The sequence below is a fragment of the Antedon mediterranea genome, chromosome 7 (assembly GCF_964355755.1).
Source record: "Antedon mediterranea chromosome 7, ecAntMedi1.1, whole genome shotgun sequence".
Taxonomy (NCBI): Eukaryota; Metazoa; Echinodermata; class Crinoidea; order Comatulida; family Antedonidae; genus Antedon; species Antedon mediterranea.
This window is the reverse complement of record NC_092676.1, coordinates 3875754-3895577: the sequence shown is the minus strand read 5'-3', so window position 1 is coordinate 3895577 and position 19824 is coordinate 3875754. Positions and strand designations below refer to the sequence as shown.

General features: G+C 32.6%; 1 long non-coding RNA gene across 1 annotated transcript in view; it reads left to right on the top strand.

Moving 5' to 3' along the window:
* LOC140053923 (uncharacterized) overlaps window positions 1–19807 on the top strand; it is a 42154-nt gene extending 22347 nt beyond the window's left edge. Inside the window, exon 3 of the long non-coding RNA XR_011846467.1 lies at window positions 19653–19807. This is a non-coding gene — a long non-coding RNA (uncharacterized lncRNA). The remainder of the gene's footprint in view (window positions 1–19652) is intronic.
* The last annotated feature ends 17 nt before the right edge of the window (window positions 19808–19824 follow it).

Here is a 19824-nt window from a genome sequence, read left to right as displayed (position 1 = left end):
ATGTATTAGATATGATATAACATAAATGACACCTCGTAGGGTAATACAATATTTGCTGCATTAAATCAATTACGATATCGGATTTATGCAATTTGTGTAATGTAATGGGTGAGTAGGGGGTATTTTAATACAACGGCATTTCTTATAGTTACATTGAAAGCTATCGCTTACTTTATTAACACCTGCCTAAAAATACATTCGTCATCTTGGCTCGATGTTTAAAGAGACTCCCGCACAGTGCACATCACATGTTCATCTATACTAATCAACGGTATATAGCGTCTAAGGAATAACACATAACATGACCGTACAAATACAGTACACGGCTTGCTTCCCACTAGCGACGCAACGTAAGAAAATGCCCTTCCAATCATTGCGTTTGCCCCCACATGCGTGAAATCAAACCTACGATATTTGCAGCACTATTGCGTCGTCGGTTCCCACTTGTGATTACGCAATACAACATTTTGCGTCGATACGTCGCTGCGTTGCGTTCTAGTGGGAACCACGCTTAAGTAGGCCTATACAGTGATGGTACGTTCACTCACTGGGATCCGTTTAAAGTTGTATCAAGTAATTATCGTATGATATAATTTAGCCATATTTAACTTTGTTTGGATGTTGATAAACTGCTGCGAACTAACTATACATTGTATCTAATCACATTATACATTACTCCAATCATGGACCTTGTAAATGTATAGGTCCATGTTTTAATCATGGACTTGCTCCAATACAAACAAACCGGAAACGAAATCGAATTGACGCGGGAAATAAAGCAGACGTAAGCAGCGACGTTTACCTATTTTGACGTGTGAACAATTTCGTGCAAGAAGTAACGAAATACAGTTTAAATTAGCACCATTATACGTTCTTACCCGGGGTAAACAAGTCTGAACCGGCCCATAAGTTAAATGTTACCATCGATATTATAAAAAAAAACACGACATGTAAATCTCTGACATTCGAAATCTTACATATTGCATTACAAATTCCAATTAGGCCTATTTAATGAATATTAAACAATGATCAACAAAATAATATAATTTTTCAAAATGTACGATCTAATTATAATAATAAATAATTTATGATCATTAATTTTTAATTAGTATTCTTGATTAAAATGAAGAAGAGAGATGTTATAGAACAGATATTTGTAATACCACATTATGTATGCATAAAACGATATGTCATTGTATTTATGTACATACCAGTAACGAGTGGGAGGAATATTTCGAATTCAAACCATTTTTTTTTTCACTGGGGACTAATTTTAAAGATACAACAATATTACCATATTGCATTATTTTATTAGAATTATTAAAGTCTAAGGCCAAAGTTTAAATCGTTTATCAATGAACTTTTACAGAATATTTAAATGGAAATGGCAAACGTCCACATTTTGTATTTGGTATATAATCATAGTAAATCGTTGGGGGCGTTAATTGTCTTATTAAAAATAATTATTTTAAATGTTTTGTTGAATATGCTATTTTAATGTCACATAAATAGTTACTTAGTTAATAGTCACTTTGACAAAAAATTGGATCGAAAGAAAAATTATATACCTGAAAAACTGTTTAAAGCAAAAAATAGTCAAGTTGACTGGAAGTCAATTGGTTTTTGGTTGAATTTAACCCTTTTATTTTTTTCCCACGAAGGTGATTAACTTTATTAAAAAAACTAAAAAGTATCATTGATGATGAAACACATCCTCTTCACAAACAATTTGCCCTCATGAATTCTGGCATAAGACTCCGTGCACTTAATACCAAAACAAAACGGTTTAGGTGCTCGTTTGTAACTAATGCTATACACTTATATAACTCCAGAGTACAAAGATAAAATGTAACCGCTTTTGTTTATTTTTATAGCTCACGCATGTATTTTTAATGCTTTTATATAAAATTTAAATCATCGTTAGAGCAATATAATAATAAATCATATAATACAAAAAATAATAATAATATTTATCTAATTTTAACAATTTGTAGCCTCTTAACTTTTTGTGTGTGTTTTTGTAATTTGTATTTTATATTTATATTTTTGTATTTTGCCAGTTTTCAAATCACATTTCTGTTTTTTTTTTAAATGGACAATAAAGTATATATGACTATGACTATTAAGCCTACGAAATGGTCTTATCGAAACCTATTAAAAAATCTTCATTTTTCATGTTTTTGTGGGACAATACATCTTTAACTCCAGGCCTACGCGGGAATTTAAAAGTGACGTAATAATGCATAAGCGTCTATTCTTTGTTTTTTCTTACCAAATAGTATCATCATAAACATATCGATAACACTGTGGGTGTTAAGTGGTGTATGACATTAGCGTAATTTACGAACTTGGCGGAAGGTGGCGAAAAATGTGTACAAAAAGTAATATCTCGGTTTGTTTTACTGGTTAAACACATTTATAGCGTTAGACAAAATTCCAATTATTGCGGTAACAGTGACACCATTCACACAATCCCCCAAGGGTAAACAAAAGTAGTGCGTATATTTATACACAGAAAAGGTGGAAGCGCGCGCGTACCGGATTTGTGATGTCATCATTATTTTTAGGCGCGCGTCAACTTGTCTGTCTCCTTGTGACGTTAGCAACGATTTTTGAAATTGGGTGTAACAAATGTGTGATTCATCATTATATTTAGGCGCGCGTCAACTTGTCTGTCTCCTTGTGTGGCGTTAGCGACGATATTTGAAATCGCGCGCGCGTATCAGATGTGTTATTTCATCATTATTTCTATGCGCGCGTCAACTTGTCTGTCTTCTTGTGGCGAAATTTAAATCGTTGAAAACGTGATGTCGCGTTTAAAAACAATCGCATGCTAAGAATTATTACATTGTCCTTGATGCAAGTTATCAATACGATTCGTATACAAATATACCATCACGTTATTTTTGTCATCATTTTTATTCTTCATTTAAATCATCAGGGATGTGGAGAATGGTGTCAATCAAAAGATTGAGTGAGGGAATTCAATTCACCGTTTTTAAATTTAGGGTTTTGGGCATCAAAATAAACATCTGTTTATTGTGGTAAATCATTCATAATACTTATCCTTGAACAAATTTGACGTTTATTACATGTTGTGTTGTTTCATAACTTACTATTTGAGCTAATTTAAGTAGTTATTTTGGTCAATGATGCTGTTTGATATTAAGTTAGTTTACAACTCATTAGTTGTTGTCTATAAAGCTCTGTCTACACTATCAAACTTTATGAGACAACAACAAATGTGATGTGCCCATATATGGATATGAAGTAGTGGAGGTTTAGTGCCAGAATGTTTACCTGCGCGTACAGAAACTGATACTTCCTGGTACGTCATACGCGCGCGTTATCTTTCAAAATATCTAGAAAAATATTCGCGAAGAAGGTTTATATCAACATAAACAACAACCAAATTTAGGCCTAAATGGTTTGCCTTCGGGTACTTCTAGACAATTCTAAATTAAAGGAAAGTTTAACTAATAACAATAATATAATTAGAGTATTCTATTTTAAAAATCACCAACATAAAAAAAGACACGAATAAAGTAGTCAAAAATTACAATAAAATAAAAGAATAAATAAAAGACTTGCACCGATGAAAAGCTAGTGTTGCCAGAAAGTTCTGCTACTTTTTCTGTCTGTTTTACTTTATCGTTTTGATTGAGCTTTTTGCTTATTTTAGTTTGTGTCTCCATTGAGATCCAGCCACTAATACCCACAGCATTGTCATTGTTTCAGTAATTTGCCTTACTATTTCATCTTGTACACGATTTTACTTCACTATGTTTTCGAACACTTTCGATGCAGAGGACATGGGGTGATAAGTTCTCTGGTATTGTATTCTTTAATTACAAAAAAATGGATAAAAAGATGAATATTTAACCTTTTACAGTATTTTATTTTAGGCTGATAATTTACATATTTCACTATTAAAATTTCTATTTTAGACGTTAGTTTTAAAACACTTTATTTATATATTCGACGCAGTGGCCAAAACGTGATAGATTCTGATAGTTTATTCTTTATAGAATGTTAATGCTCTTCGTCATTTTGTTTGATTCGTATATTTACACAAGTTCAATGATTAATGTGCAAGTGATCTATTCAAAGGACACCGACAATGATAAAAGCCGCGTACACATAACACTTACAGACGTCAAAACTAGGCCTGTATCTACAATCTAAATTTGTCTTGTTTTTTTTTTTTTGTAAAGATTTTATATTTAATGTGCACTCACTTTGAGTCTGAAGCGAATGCAAGTGCCACCAAACACCGTAAACTGATACTGAGGCTGGCATAGAAATAATCGGAAAAAAATGCATCTTCAAAATGGCACGTCAAAGTTTTGCTCAACTCATTTTGCCTATCGATATACAGTATTTTCAACGTTTTCTTTGGCCAGATACATCTCTTAAAAAAACAAACAAAAACAACTTGTGTTAGTAACGGTATTACAACTGACAAGTTGAAAGAAATAAGAGCCCAGGCAATAAAAGCCATCCCCTATAGTGCTTAAGTCTATAGTCCACTGAGAAGAACAACTTTAAGCTTTGTTCCCACTAGAACACAACGAAAGGACCTACGCGCAAGTAAGTTGACCAATCACGAAGCAAGATTGAGTTGCATCATGTGTCCACAAACCAAATGGAAACAAGCAAGCTTGAGCGATAGAACCCTTTTCATTATTTTTCGATAAGTATATATACTCATTTTAATAATCATTCGCATGTTGGGTGAAACATTACTATGGTAACTATAAACAACGTTGAATCCACTATGTTGGAAGATGATTATTTATTTGAACAATACAATAGTATTTTGTATGCCGTATAATTGTATTTCAATGCGTACCTAGGAATGGTAATTAGAATGATAGTAGCCTACAGCCTCAAGCTCAACTAAAAATAAAATATTCCTAGAATGCAAGTAAATAATAATACAAATACAAAAGTCAAAGGTCAAATTAACTTGTGATATATGTTAATAATAAATTATGCACAAGTTTGACACCTTTTTTACATTTCTTATATACGTCGTACGAATAGCCCTATATATATAGATATTAAGACTAGATATAAATAGAAATGCATTTTATGTAGAAATGTATTGAACGTTGTCAAGAGAGTAGATGGAGAGCAGGTGAAAGCGACTTCCAATCCAGATTGAGTTCCCTTCGGCAAAATAAAGTGCTAAAATTGTATTGTAGAAAATGACGAGTGTAATCGTCTCCTATAAGCAATTTTCACGCATGCTCATTAACGTGTAACAACTTAAAGACGATGGAATTATTCAACTAATAAAATGGCAATACTCATGGACATCAACATTTTGGAAAATTATAATCAACAGCAAAAATGAGGAGCAAATGCTTGTTTTTAATGACATACAAACCAAGATGTTTCAGCGTACATTAACATGTGTGACGTCACAGTAATACATATTTGACGAACGCGCAACGTTCGATAGCCAAAGCTCCATTTACACTATCAAACTAATTTGACCAAAAACGTGTGATGTGCCCAACTATGGTAGTGATATACCCAGATATGGTAGTGCTAGTGCTATGACATCATCAAACTTTATGTTCCAGTTTTGACTTAACATTAGTAAAAAGATAAATATTTTGGCACATATGGCGTTTCATACATATACTACTTGTATTTCAGACAAACATCAAAAAGCCTCGAAATTTTTTATTTTATTAATTTTAATAGCAAAATTAAAATAACACATAAACTTTGAGTGTGCCAAGGAGTGGCAAAAGAGGTCAAAGGACCACTGTCGCCATAAGGCGTGCCACACCAGCACTCAAAGCATACATTAAAACATAAAACAATGTAAATATATGTAATATTAATACCATAATTGTATACATTAGAGAGGCATAGTATTTTTAGTGGTCCATTAGTATTTCTTTTCCGCAAACAAAGACGTCTTTAATATTGACCGGTAGTGTATTCCACAAACGAATAAATCTGGTTGGGATACAATGCTTTCCACTATCAGTTTTGGATGCAAGGTGTTTAAAAGTTAGAACATCCAAATGCCTACAATTTATAATCAACATATTTATAATACAGACTTGGGGCAAGTCTAAAAGTTCGATAGTGTAGACAGTGCTTTACGGTGTGCAACAGAACGTTAACGAGTTAGAACCGCGTATGGATATTCAGGCAATTGCCTCTTTCCGCGCCCCATTTCCGAAGCTTAACTTAGCTTGACTTTACAGTCACCTTGATACCTGATTTATAATATAAATGTAATTAAAAATAGATAAGAATACATTAAACAAAATGTATCATTAAAAATACATACATGTGATGGTAGTGGTTTACACGGTAATTGGTGCATAAAATTGTTTTAAATGTTCTTGACTTTTAAAGCAGAATCAGTAATCTGTTTTTAATGCAGATTCAATTTGAGATTGAATTGTAATAAGTTGTGTTCACACGCAATTAGAGAGGATGGATTTGATTCACCCCCAGAACCTCTTAAAAACAAAAATAAATATTCCAAAAATACGATAAAACTTCAAATTTCCACTTTTATGTTTAAATATGTTAATAGTTTGCTGCCCTCAACAATTTCTAAAGCTCTGTCTACACTATCAAATATGTGATGTGCCCAAATATGGTAGTGATATGATGTCATCATGTTCATATATGGGCACTTCACATTCTTTGTCACATAAAGTTCGATAGTGTAGACAGAGCTTAATATTTTGTTAGCTATTCGTCAGCTACGTTCCAAATGTAATTTATAAAATTCACGCACAATCCATGTTCCATTTATGAAACTAAGATTCAATTCTGGTCCTAAATTATGAAATGAGGTTGACGCAAATTTGTTTACATATTTTACTTTTTAAAATTAGATATCTAATTGTTATGATGGGATAATTATTTTTGCACAAAATATTAATGACATTAATTTTGCAACTTCACATTTTTTAGCATTGACATAAAAAATGTTCAGATTACAAAATATATACTATTTTTGCGCAGGCGCACACTTGATCGTAGAGATAGAAACGCCAGTTTAAAGTACCACAGTTTATTTTGCAATATTATTCCCCACTATAAAATATTATTTTTGAATTCACTTATTTTTTTTTTTATGACCTGTCATCGAAGAAAATGTAGGCCTGTTTCTTTTTATCCAATATGACATGGTTAACCTTTTATTGAGTATTTTAGGTTATTGCTCCTCCTTGGATTTGGTTCGGCGGTTAGCTTAGTTATTGGATAGCCGATTCAATATTCTTTTAATGTGGGTTTTGCGTGTCATATCTAAATTAATTGGCCTTTCTTGCCCATTTATTTCTGCTTTTAACTATATTTGATAACTTTTGATTCTAATGGAATATTTTATGGTGAATCTCCAATTGGTGTGCTTAGCTGCGTAATGCATGTTTATCTATTCGAAGCCATGATTCAATCGGAATAAAATATTACAGGCCTACGATAGAAATTGTTTTCCAAATTGGTTTAATGTGGCCAAGCTTACATAAACCACTTTTAGTGTTTTTTAATAGTGAAACATACATTATTCCTCTAATAAGTAACTTCTGTTATCAATATTAATAGACCTTACATACAATTTCAACTAAAATGTTATACAACAAATTGTATGTTTATGAGTCATATTATAAAACTATAGTGCGCATGACCGGCTAGACGTTCATTAGGCTCGTCCAACAACTTATTAAATACATATATAATATATCACTTAGGTGTAATTGTGAAATAAATATTTATGGTTTATTTAGATGAAATAATTGAATGGTCTGTCATTTGTCGTGGAAATGTCTACCACAAATTTATCATTTATGACATAATAGAATGAGAGAAAAACGATCGTTAGACAATTTAATTTATATTAATGCATGTTAGGCCAAGGGGTAGTTGTAGGCCTATGTTTCTTTTTATATCTCATACATTCACATGCAGTTATGATAGTAAGTGGAGATAATTAAATTAGTGAATAGTAGTGTAAAGGCCCATTTACACTACGACGGTAACGATCGACGATAAATAGATAAACATACATTTTTATTACATACATCTTAAGGTGTGGTTCCCACTAGCACGCAACGCAGCGACGTATCGACGCAAAATTTTGTATTGCGTAATCACTAGTGGAAACCGACGACGCAATAGTGCTGCAAACATCACAGGTTTGATTTCACGTAAGCGGGGGCAAACGCAATGATTGGAAGGGCATTTTCTTACGTTGCGTCGCTAGTGGAAACCAAGCATAAGGAGTATGGTTCAAACAATGGATAAGCTCCTTCTCAGTAGCGGATAAATGATTTGTAATAGGAGTGTGGGACGACTATATTCTGCTATGTGCAATATACGATATGTGTGCTTTTATTAATTAAAACATCCTAATTCAATTCTTTGAAATTTATTTAAGAAAATACAACGTTTACGCGCCTTTAAAAGTCGTACAATTTCATCAAGATTTGATTGCGCGCATTATTATAGTTTTCTTCGTGGAACATCACTAACGTAACTTCGCTGTTTGCAATAGTTACAAAAACTTTTTGAAACGAGCATGCGCCGAATGAATACTGTTTATCACACATAAATGGCGTTATATAAAACCGACGACTGAAAAGAATCTGTTAACGGATAGATAATCGAATAAAATCGTCATGTGAAACGGGTTAAGTTTCATACCTAAACTGAAAACTTAATAGTCAGTTTACATGAATTAGTATAACTTGTCTGCTACATTATATTAATGCAATATTTCAAATACGGCTTCAGTATAATTTTGAAAAATGATATAAGTATGGTGGTATAATTGATAATAATATAATAATTACTAATATTATTCTACGTTCGTTTAGCACTGGTATAAACTGTACTAATAAAATATAGACATCGTATGAATATTTGATTCCTGGCTCAATCTTAAGCTTGGTTCTTTCCATTTATTATTGAATGAACTTTACAAGATTTGGTCTCAAGAACCAACACAGTCCCAATAAGTTTTACTGGTCTAATTTGTAAATATAATTATCAGAGACATATTATGTTGTTTTGTTTGATATTACAACTTAACCTTGATACAATTCTGCATTCTAATAACGAACACAATTTCTAAAAGTGCCATAACTTATGAAATATTAAGTGTAATCCCAAACAACAATGTGTTAATATTCACGTACGTTAATATATAAAGCAGTCCCTAGTACAAAGAATTATGTCGGAGATTCTTTAATTAAAACACCCTGGGTGTAATTAAAATGGCAACACACGTACGAAAAAACATATCTTCATTATCACTGTCTGTACGCGCGTAAAAAAGCATGTCGTGCCTTTATCATCACTGTTTTACGCGCGCGTAGAAAAAACTCATGCACCTGGGTGTAATTAAAAGGCAACACAATGACGAAAAAACATATCTTCATTATCATTGTCTGTACACGCGCGTAAAAAAGCATGCCGTGCCTTCATCATGACTGTGTTTATGCGCGCGTAGAAAAAAACCATGCGTTCATTACCGCTAATCATGCCGCGTCTTAATCATCACTGTTTGTACGCGCGCGTACAGAAAACCATGCCTCCATTAAAACTGTTTGTACGCGCGTGTCAATTCCGTGATACCAAGGCTATCAATTGATCACGCACAATTAAACTTGATACTAGACTTGCTCCAATATAAGGGTTTTCTATGTAGTATACGTATGAAACGCCATATATGCAAACATATTTATCTTTTTACTAATATTAAGTCAAACTCTGTCTTTGAAAACTACCGTCCAATCTCAATTTTGCCTTGCTTTTCTAAAATACTCGAACGCCTTATATACAATAGACTTTACAACTTTCTTTCTTCACATAAATCTTTTCATGATAACCAATATGGCTTCAGACCAAAACATTCTACTGATCTTGCAATCCTGGACATTCAAAGTAAAATCTCTAACGCCTTATCTAAAAACCACCATACTATTGGCTTATTTTTGGACTTGTCTAAAGCATTTGACACTATTAACCACACAATTCTTTTAACTAAACTTAGTCACTATGGAATCCGTGGAACTCCTCTATCTCTACTTTCTAACTATCTTCAAAACAGACAACAAATCACCTCTTTCGGCTCCTACTCCTCAGAAGTTCTTCCCATAACATGCGGTGTGCCCCAAGGATCAATTCTTGGTCCTCTACTTTTTCTCATCTATGTCAACGACATCATCAACGCTTCCAACTCTTTTGAACACGTCCTGTTTGCCGACGACACGAACATTTTTTCCTCCCATCCTGACTACAACACCTTAACTAGAATTTTTAATAAGGAAATAAAACATATATCTCACTGGCTTAAACTTAATAGACTCTCACTAAATATAAACAAAACTGAATATATACACTTTTCTCCAAATAGAACATGCAATGACAATCAAAACACAATCCATATAGAAAACACTCCTATCAAAAGGGTTACTTATTCTCAGTTCCTTGGTGTAACTATAGATGATAACTTAAACTGGAAAACCCATATAACAAATATAGCTAATAAAATTTCAAAAAACATCGGTGTCTTAAAAAAACTTAAATATATTCTACCCTCTAATATCCTCTTTTCTTTATATAACACATTCATTTTACCTTATCTATCCTATTGTAACATTGCTTGGGGAATTACAGATACTAAAAATAAAACTCTCTGTCCATGGGCTTCCACACATATTTCTAAATTAGACAAACTCTTTAAACTCCAAAAACGGGCTATTCGCATTTGTACCAATTCTCACTATATAGCCCACACAAAGTCCCTTTTCTTTAAACTTAATACCCTAAACATCTTCGATATTAACAAATTACAAATCGCCACATTCATGCACAGATATTCAAACAATCAACTTCCAAATATTTTCAAACATTTCTTCATCAAAAATAATGAATTTCACAACTACAATACAAGAAACGCCAACAATTACGCCACAATAAATTTAACCCATAACACAATTCGGAATTCTATCAAATACCATGGTCCTCTAGTATGGAATAATTTAAGTCAATCCTTACTAAATACTAATAACTTAAATACATTCAAATCCAAATATAAACAATTCCTTTTATCACAATACAGATCGTATTAATAAAACTTTTTCATCAAACTTTTTTTTTTTGTCTCACCTCCTGCAAGTATATATGATAGTACATATACTATACCCTTTACGTTTGTCCTCTTGTTGTGTTTGTATTGTCCTGTAGCGTAATTGTGTATAAAAAAAAAAAAAAAAAAAATATATATATATATATATATATATATATATATATATATATATATATATATATATTATATTATTTCTACTACTTTAATTAATATTTAATTATTGTCTATTGTAATTGATACAATTATTAGTGTATTTTGTACTGGTGAAACCAGGCTTAAAGCTCTATATTGAGCTTATTTGGTCTTTTCCAGGCTTTGCATTTTTTTATTTAATACTTATTATGTAAAAATATTAAGTTTGATGCATTGTGAAATAAAAACGAACGAACGAACGAATGTACAAGTATTATATATATACGCATTGCATTGCCCGTGTGTCGTGTCCATGTATTTCGTTTTTGAAAACGTTCGACGCGTTTTATGAAAAGCACAGTTGCTGTCATGTACCGTATTGAACTTAGTATAAAATTAGATTACGTCATGATGGGTTGCATATAATCTGATTGATGTTGTCCCATCACGAAATAATTAGAGCAATGCTGGAGGGCTGAAGGATGCCAATGCAATTTTACGGGAAATTGTTTATAGATATCAGACAGATATCAAATAATTATTATAATTAATACAGAATTTACCAACATTATATACAGTATATAATAATGTTCTAATGGTATTTATCAAACATCACATTAACGGCAATAGGCTTTTTGCAGTACCGATACCGTTATTAATTTCTCGCGTGTGACTTGTGACCAGACATTGATGACCGAATAAATATTATTATTAATATTATTATTATATAAAGTTCTGTTAAAATCATAAGCTATATTAGGTCTAAAAACAACATGCTTGGTAATATAGGTTTATACTCGAGAATGTTAAGCCTTTCCTTCGATACACGCGTGTATCATGCGTGTTATGCCATATACAGTTCTGTTAAAATAATATAGGCCTGAAAACAATATTTTTTAACGACCCTGGTAAACCGTATCTAATTCGATAGAGACTAATTACGGAAGAATTAATTCATCTATATTCACATACAATTGCAACGTAATTTATTTGATAGACGCATTGTGTTAGATAGCGTCATATTGTCTTTATTTGTATTTGTATAATTGACTGACTACATTGTTATTATTTATTTATTTATGTGTACTTTTTATCCGTTTGTTCGTATTTGTTTGCCCAGGGGTTTATCATAAAACAGATCATGTGTTTCAGTCGTTGTAAAAACCTGAATACGACTTCAAGGTCGAATGAACTCGCGTTTATCGATCCTCTTCTCGATCTTCGTGCGGTAACAGACATTTATTTTATATTTTATAGTATTTATAATACCAAACGAAATATTATAATTATAATATTGGAAATACACACTTCCTTTACAATTACAGTTGTAAATGTCTCAATGCAATTCTGTGTCGTATTTTAGAGTAATGTTTCAATGCATTCATATAGATTTTTAAATAAATTAAATTAGCATTACAACCAGAATGCATCAATTTATGTATTACTATAACAGCATGTTGATTACATTCGGGGATAATATTTGCATTACATAATTGTCGAAAAGAATTTTTTTGACACGATCAATTTTTGTGATGTATTAATACGATTATAAAGAAAGATATTATTGTTGTGTTCACGTTGAATTTATTTACATTCTCGTATTAAAATTGTTTGTAAATATTTACATATTGTAGAGAGAAAATAGATATTATTAGGCCTACATGAATGAATGGAATAGACAGCTTCACTAATTATGCCGATATAAGTACGTAGGCCTACAATAGTTAGGCCTAATGTACAGTAATTTATTTGACAATACAATAGGATAATAACGATATACAGAAAATACTATACGCCTTGCAAAGGAAATTATTTCGGAAAACCAAAAGCCTGCCTCCTATCGTCATAAACTTCTCTCATACGCACTTCACACCCAATAATTCTTTCGCCAGCTCGGCTGTTCTCATCACGTCCGTTTATATTTTCATTAACCTATCTATTTGATCAACATCACAATTGCATAAAAACAAAAGTTCTGAGAAATACAATTGAATAATATAATATGAAAATATTAAACAATTGTCTACTCGTGAAATTGTATTTTATTGTGTTACTATCAATACTTACTCAATATACATTCTAATAATCGTCTCAGTAATATTGACGCCGCTGACAAAACCAATATCAATCATTAACATTCTAAACAGGGGAATAAAGTTTAAATAATGCGTTTGGAGGGTTAGGTTGCGTTACTTTGCGTCGCTAGTGGGAACCACGCTTTAGCACGCACGTCTTGCGTTGCGTCTAAAGTTTGGTTCCCACTAGCGACGCAACATAACGCAATCTGCGCGTCGTACGAAAAGGCCCTTATAATCAAACTCTCACTTGTGATTACGCAATACAGCACTTGGCGTCGATACGTCGCTGCATTGCGTTCTAGTTGGAACCACGCTTATAGTGGGAACCAACAACGGATTTGGTTAAAAATCTTAAAGCTCTTTCTACAGACACGTCGGCTTACAAGTAAAAATTCAAGATATTTACAACTAAATTACCTATCATGTGATGTAACTTCGCAATATGAATACTTTAATCGAACAATTAATCAAAACGTCTTTTTGACGCTATGGGTGTCAAAGTATAAAGTAATATTGTTCAGTGCATGGCATTGGTGAACAGTAGCTTCGTAGACTACAGAATCATTTTATAGCTAACGATAATTTTTGGAATTCGTATTTTGCATGCGTATAACTTGCACGTTTTCTTGGCAGAAAAGTCAGAGTAAACGAGGGAAGCGTTTATTTTATTGACGAATTAGCAAGTAAGTTTTCTAATAGATATAAAATTTACATCTAAGAGAATGATAAATAAAGTGATCAATCAGAGACAGGAGATGCATTAGTTTGTGGATCGTGTACGCAAACATTCTGACACTGAAGAGCTGTGCAACTGCCTGTACACGTGTCACTAACAAGTAGGTCTAGGCCTTTTTTTTTCGCGCCAAGTTGCATCAGGCAGGATGTTGAGGACATCACTCCAGGATCTACGACCGTGATATGTCGTGGCATTGCCTGCAGCCTGCTGCCAGTGTTTTTGGTTGTTAACGTCAAGACACGGTTTTTAGGCACTTGTAATTTACATATCCTTTTCATAACTGCACTAAATAATTAAAAAGTAACCTTTCTTATAATTGTGCAAATTAACGTCTTTATATTGTAACTACGTTGTCGTAAAACCAGATAAACTATGAATTGTGGGAAACACAGAATTCAAATGAAGACTGCCTAAACAACCAAGTCAAATTTTACTTTGCTGTGTGCAACGAAGATATCTGATTAATAATAATAAATAAAACAAAGTTATGGTATGAAACGCTTAAAGATGATTCTTTGCATTTTATCTTAATTTGTTCGTTATCCTTAATGCTTGGTTCTCATTGGACGCACCGCTACGACGTAAGCGCGCCGCAAATAATTTGACCATTCACTACGCGATGGATGATCAAACGAACTGTTGCTGGCGTTTTGCCAACTCGTTGCGTTGCGTCCAAGTGGGAACCAAACCTTAAGAAGGCCCACGATACAGCATCACAAGCAGGCTGGTTTCCCATGGACATTTTCTCTCTGCATTAAACCGACAAAAATGTTTACTTTAGGCCTATACATTTTTCCAGTTAAATGATTACATCAAGTTTTTGGTCGGTATAAATAACTATCAAGTGACACTAAATGGCATAGACCTACAGTATTTAACAACAAAAATGAATTTTTTTTTAAGAGGGCCGGGGACAATGTATCTTTAAGCTTGGGGTAAAAACAATGTTACATGTATTATAGATTTGCATGATACAGCACATAACAAATGATGACAATGGAGATTCGGCGAGCTACTAGATGTTTGGTAGAGTAGATTGTTGGCTCTTAAGTTATTTAACAGTGAATTATCCTTATCCAAAGCTCATAATTTATATCAAGTCGTTGACTGAATTGATGGTCATTACCTTATCGAAGTAAATTGTACTCGTTAGACGAAGCCAATTACAACAAAGCTCGCTCTGCTATAGAATCAAATGTGTCGTTCGTTGCATTTACTAAACTGATCAAATTTGATCCGATTTTATTGGATTTAATTATTCTCTATATACGTCTGACAATTTGCTGTTTCTTCTTTCTTTCTTACACCCTCTGTCGAAAGTATTATTTAGGAAAGTAGTAATACAAGTATGGTTTAGAATTTGTTTTTAATAGATAAAATAACAATTTAGTAAAAGGAGGTGGTAGTACAAAAAAACAGAGTTCTCGAAATGGGAGTTGTTCGCAACTACTGTTGGCCATAGGTGAGTTTACGACAAATCTACGTCGACACACGACACGTATAAGTAACTCTTGATTCCCACTCCAATGCAAAGACGTAAACGCAACGTAAGCAATTTGACCAATCACAAGTGATGCATTATCCAAACACTCGTTTTTCATTGGTCAACTCGCTTGCATTGCGCTTACGTCCTTGCGTTACATTCTAAAATAGTGGAAACCAAAGTTAGACGCCTATACGCAATCGTCCACCTCATACCGTCCTGTTTAGTAAATTAATTATTATTTTAATATGGCTTAACGATTGATATGCACAAGTGACGTTCCATACTTGAGAATTGTCCAAATTTCCAATCTTGTTTAACACTTTTTATGTAATTGTATACTAGCTTGTTTGGCAGTGATAACATTGATTGTGAAGAGTGTTTTGTGCTCAAATTTTGTCTTTATTTTTCACGGTATTTTCTTTTTTGTCACAACAATTGCGTTAAGAATGCAACTGTCTCTTATAAAACGAACCATTTTTTTTTCTCACTGCGTGGAATTGTTAAACCACACATATTCTCTAGAGATTGTATTTTAATTAGAATACAGCCAAAACGGAATTGCTTTATGACACTAAAAAATTGTATTCATCACCAAGTAGAAGAAACTTGTCGTGAAAGAACTAAAGTTTCTGATTTCAGATACGCAGAGAAAAATATGGAAAAATTAATTTTCAATTCAATATTTCATCGTAAGCAAATTCCGTAATACAACATCACATGTGCATCACATGAACTAGGCCAAAATTAGTAAAAAGATAAATATTTTGACACAGATGGCGTTTCATAACATAAAAAAAACAAGTCTAGTGCATCACAAGCGCGGTTCCCTGTATCATTGATAGTTCTATGTTAGGTAAGAGATGATACAGGCGTCACGTATGAAATACATATGACGATGTATCACGGAATTAGCCTATAACACTGGACACATTTAGACACAGTACCAAGGAATAGGCTAATCAAAACACGGTCGTATACAAAATATAATCAGATTTAGAAGCTTAAAGGGCAGCTTCGGGATGGAATATAAACCTCTGCAACCACACTGATAATAAACCCACTTTAACCCACTTTTCGTAGGACGAGCGTTGTAAAATATACTTTTTAGGTAATGCTACAGGAATTTCTTTGCAAAGGAATTTTGTGAAAATTTACTCAAATGTAAATTGAAGGCTTGTCTTCTGACAAACACGTAGGCCTAATAAATCGAAAGATCAACACATTTTACACATAAAATTTACTTGTAACAACGTACACTACTTTTTTATATTATTTATTTCACATCGGTCTAATCTAAAGTGGGTTAATATCAATGTTCCTGCAAAATAATGTTTATATATTTTAATATAGGCCTAGATTTTATATCTTTAACCGATTTGAGGTGCTGAGATATTAATTTCTGAAAAAGAAGTAAGGCCACAACCGTATCAATAGACACGAACCCAAGTTTGTAAACACAGTTACTCGTTTGAAACTTATTGTAATGAGAATGATTGAGTAATAAGAGGCGTAGGTGAGAAATTAATTTTCCAACGTGATTAACTCGTCGGAATGAAAGTAAATAATGAAGTCACAATACAAATGAAGTTACTTAATGGCGAATTCGAATGGCTTTATGAGCTGTTTTTTTATTAATTTGATTTTTATTGAGTTGGCGACAATTGAATTAATCTCATAAGTTAACTCGAACTCGCGTTCATAGTCAACTTTGTTAATAATGCAAAAATTCATCAACATTTTCAACAGTTTTGAAAGCGATCAATTTCCTTGCATGTACGTGCAAATTCCTATGATAGATGCATCAGCCCTACTTATGCTGAACCTCGGGCGGGTAGGCCTACTGCACACGGGTAAGCGTGCTGGTCGGCCGCTTACAGCCTTGCATCATGATGAAATAACTTACTTCTCTATGGGCCAAGTCAAATGAACTGACGGATCTAGATTTGAAAAATGTATGGTTACCACTAATTGTTGTATGTGTTTATATTTCATTGTATTATCGACGATTTGTTGTTGAAGAGTAATATTAATTTCTCTGTTGGACCAATAGAATGTTTGATTTGGACGTAACGCAAGGATGAACGCGCCACCGCAATTCGACCAATCACAAGCAACACATCATTTGAACTGTTGCTTGTGTTGTTGAAATTACTTCCGTTGCGTAGTGTTAACCAAGCTTAAGGTGTCGCTGCTCTCTGAGAGTACAATGGACATTTTGGTGAAAAGACAATATACATTTCAACGTAGATCTTAGAAATATCTTATAAAAACACTTATTTAAAAAAAATATAAAGACTTGTAAGAAATTATTTAAAAAAAGATAAGATTGGTTTTTCTAACCTTTAGAGCCTAGCCCGATGTTTACAGATTATTGCAGATACCTCCCTCGCAGTATGTCTTTTAAACTATAGTATATGATATAAAAAAAAACAAAAAAAAAACGATAGGTTTGGATTAAATTGATGTAGTTAATTAAAACAGAATAAACTATGACATTTTAAGTAATGACATACATAATTGATAATAAAAATAGTCAACAATAACAATATAACCTAGTAACAATTATTCATATAATAATATAATATAATAATATAATTATAATATTGTATTATATAAATGATTAATTATACTGTTTTTATATTGCATAATAAATTTTAATTATTAATGAAATACGTTCTTATAAATTCAGTATTTGAGTATAATAATTAAATACACCGTGGGCACTAAAATTGAATTATTAAATTGCATTAATTTAAATACAGAATAAAACTATAATACGGTTGAGGTATTTTTAATGAACTTAATCGAATTCAATATTCCATTGCATTTGTGTAATTTTCTCTGCACAGTGCAACACGGTGTGTATGGGATTTTGGATTAGAGTTGGGGTATAAGAAATGTAAGGACCAAAAAATTGTGTTCGTCCTGGCTAAAAAACAACGATTAGTTGATTTTTGATTACTGGTTAGTAATCACAACCAGAGACAAGCGTTACCGCGTACAATTGTTATAATCGTTAGATCGCCCGCATAAAAACATGTGAGTCATTGTTCAGACGCAATGTTACACACCAGCATCTTTGCCACGCGCGCGTCGATTTTAGAGTTTAGGTACACGCGCGTCAAATATCCTAATCTTTGGCGCGCACGTGTGTATAATGATAGTACTATTTCAAAATTCATCATCATTGTATAATGTTATTCTGAATTAAATATTTGTTTAGACGAATTATAGACAGTAAATAAATGTAGTGTCTAATATTAATTTAGCTATGATTAAACATTATATACAATGAATAGATTCATTACCAGTAATTCTTTCAAATGCGATTTTCTATTATTCTTGTGTATCTAGATCCATACCATTATGTAAATAGTTTCTATTCTATCAATAGGTGAATTTAAATAATGCTATTATTTTGGCATTAATTAATAACTAACTAGCCCATATATATATGATGTTTTAGAAAATCTATTTAGTTAAGGTTAGGTTTTGATCAACTGTTTTACTTCGAGAAATGTATTTAAATAAGAAAAATATATTCCTTTAAAGAAAATGTAGCGTTGGTTTAAAAAAAATTATTTAAAAAAAACAATGACCTCTACTTCATATAATTGGTAATGTAACAGAAACGAAACAATGGTTAATGGTTTAAAGTTTGCAGTAAGAAATATTTAGAAAGTGCGTAGAAGAATACTTCTGAAAAATATCCAACTAGTTGCCCCAATATGGTAGTGGTATGCCCAAATATGGTAGTGATATGACATCATCATTTCCATGCTTGGGAACATCACTTTTTTTGTCACATAAACTTTGATAGTGTAGAATACACGCATGGTCATTTGGATAGAAAATGTGTTTATTCGAGACTCGAACACATCTCGCAATTATCCACGTCAACCGGTTTGCTATATACTCTCAAATGTAATCTGTTGAATCATCTGCTCAAAACATGCAGGCCTGTCGAATACGCATGCGTATAAGCTGGCGCTTTCGATTCGCGCGAACAAATTCGCCTAGTAGTGGAAATTCTTTAATGTGGAAAAACACTTTTGTTTTAACTTTGTATTTTCATTTTTCTTTCAGGAGAGACAACATAACTGTGTTCAGGATTTATAGCCTACAAGAAAAGTTATCTTTGCGTTGAGTGTTATGACGTCACAAAATCAATTTAGCATTGCGTCAGTAAATGCAACGCGTTTGATATATTGCGTTCGATGCGTTCAGTTACTGATGGTATTAATATAGTTGGAAATTA